The sequence below is a fragment of the Apium graveolens genome, unplaced genomic scaffold (assembly GCF_009905375.1).
Source record: "Apium graveolens cultivar Ventura unplaced genomic scaffold, ASM990537v1 ctg7509, whole genome shotgun sequence".
Classification (NCBI taxonomy): Eukaryota; Viridiplantae; Streptophyta; class Magnoliopsida; order Apiales; family Apiaceae; genus Apium; species Apium graveolens.
In genome coordinates, this window is record NW_027420385.1 from 143,293 (window position 1) to 145,888 (window position 2,596).

Sequence of the window (2,596 nt, forward strand, 5' to 3'; positions counted from 1 at the left end):
ACTTATCCGTCGAGTGTCTCTGCACAACTTCAAACTTCAATTATTTCTAGTACAGAAGATTTAGTGGTAATACAGTCACTCTTAGGACTGAGAGAGGAGAGTGCATTGAGTGAGAGGCTGGGTTGCTCCCAGGCAAAAGGAGAGGAAAAGAGTGAATCTCAGCAATCCATTTATTCAGGATTGGCAAAAGTGAGTGAAAGGAGTCCCACCTTAGTAGGTGAAGGTGAGGGTGTGAGGGTGGGGAGCCAAGGTGAGACCCTGATGCAACAAAAGAGAGATTATGAGAGAAAGGCAGGTACAGGAGAAATAAGGGTGGATCCAACCATTGCTAGTGAGTCAATGATTGTGGATGATGCTGAAAAGGGAAGACAATTTCAGCAACATTACAAAGCTGAAATTGATAACATTTCCTTGGATGCTGACACTTTTACTCATCCTGTGTCAGCCTATCAATTGTTGGCTGCTCAGGGCAATGTGGAGGCAGAACAGACTTTGAATTTAGTACACACATCAGAATCTCTTCAAAGTGATAAAGTTGTTGTCAATAGGATGCCTTCTCAAGCTGGTGAGCCATCTGAAGAATTTGGAGTAAATTCTAATGATGATGACTCTGTTTCTTTGGATGGAAGCATGAACTTAGGGGGAGATGAAGGCCCAAGTTCTGTTTTAAATTTACCTGGATGGGCATGGACAAAGGAATTTACACCAGGACAATTTGATGTGTCTTTGGTCAAGCAAGTGATGGCTATTCAAAAGGCCCTTCAGGAAACTTCAGATGCTGGTACCAAGGCTATTCTTCAAGCTCACCTAGACTCTCTACATCTCATGAAGATCCAGCACTTAAGACAGAATATGAGTGTGGATGAACTAAAAAGAGATATAGCTGACTTGAAGACATACAATTCTGAGAAGCTGGATTCAGTAATGCCATATGGTACCATGCAAGATCTATTACTAAGATTGAGGAGAGAATCAGATTCTGAAAAGAAGCTAGCCAAGATGGAAAACAGAGTTCAAGTTATTGAGAATTCAGTGGCTATCCTTTTTCAAAATCAACAGACTCAAACAAATCTTCTCATGCAACTGGCTAAAGCACAAGGCCTAACTCCTCAACTTGATGATAATAAAAAGGGGGAGAGAGAATCAAGTAAGGGGGAGAAAGGACCAACTGAGGGGGAGAAACTTCAAGTACAAATCAGGAAAGTAATTGTACCTTCAATTACAGTCTCCAAGCCAACAGTTGCAGATGGTATAGATCTAATTAAAGCAGCAGCAGCAGCAAATTTGAAAGTTGCTGAAAAAGGAAAGTTAAGTTTGATCAACTGGAATAAGATTGATGAGGAGATACAGAAAAAGTTTGAACTAGTCAAGGAGCCAGTTCAGTCAGCCATCCATCACTCTCATGTCAAGCCAATCAGTGTGAATGAGATGAGCATGAACTATCTGGAAAAAGGACAATCTTCCTGCATCAAGTCTACAAAGGCTGAAATAATTCTTAAACCAAGGGCAAATTTTCCAAAATCATCTTGGAAGAACCCTATGGACACTGTGTATGAGACACTCAAGCCTGATGAAAAGAAGCTTTTGTTAAGATCTATTGTCTTCTATAGAGATCTAGTTGATTCAGCTTCAAAAAGGAGAATTGCTAAGATATTCAGAAATGGAAAGGAAATTTGTGTGGTAGCTGGACATCCACAATTTGCTCAAGCAAAGAAAGAAGAAAAAGCCAGATTAAAGCAGGAAAAGAGGCAAGCTGCTCTAGATGCAAAGAAGTCTAAACAAAAGAAAGAACAGATTGCTATCTTGGCCAAGCTACAGGCTGTAAACTCTTCTCAACAAATTCCCTCTCAACTATCTGAAGCTGCTGAATCAAAGAAGAAAATTAAAGAACAGAAGAAATCCCCAAGGAAGAAAGAATTGGCTAGAAGAACAAAAAGGAAACTGGATGTTGTTGACAAGGAATTGGAAGATCAATTTCCTAAGGAATCCACACCAACTACAACTCAAGCATCAAAGCCCTCTGTGGTATTTGAAGACATAAGGGTGGTGGATCCCTACAGGAACATACATGGTGAACCTATTGTGCCAAAGGATGAGCCAATAGAGTGGGATAAAATACCAATTCCTGACTTCAACTTACCAATCCTTAGCAAGCCAAAAAGGACAAAGTCAAGGGCAGTCAAGAAAGTGAAGTTGTCACCTCTCAAATCCAAGTTAGTAGTTAAAGCTCAACCCAAGGTCAACAGGGGAGACTACTTGTACTTGTGTGACATCAAAGAATTTTCAGATCTAAATCTTTATCTGGATGAACTGGATGAAGTAAGGACAATTGATGCATACAGAAACCTACCTGAAAGGTTGGTGTTCAAGTACAAAGGAGGAAGGGAGATTCAGTGGCCACTTCACAGGATTCTTCAAGAAAGCCAAGTTGTGCTGATTAAAGTCTATTCATCCTTCAAGAAAAATTTTGGGTTCAATGTAACTGCAAGAAGACTAGTATTGAAGAAGATTGAAGAGCTGAGGAGTGTTAGAGCTAAAGATGCACTCCCAAAGACTCTAATCATCCCATACACAGGGAAAAGAGTGCATCTAAGGC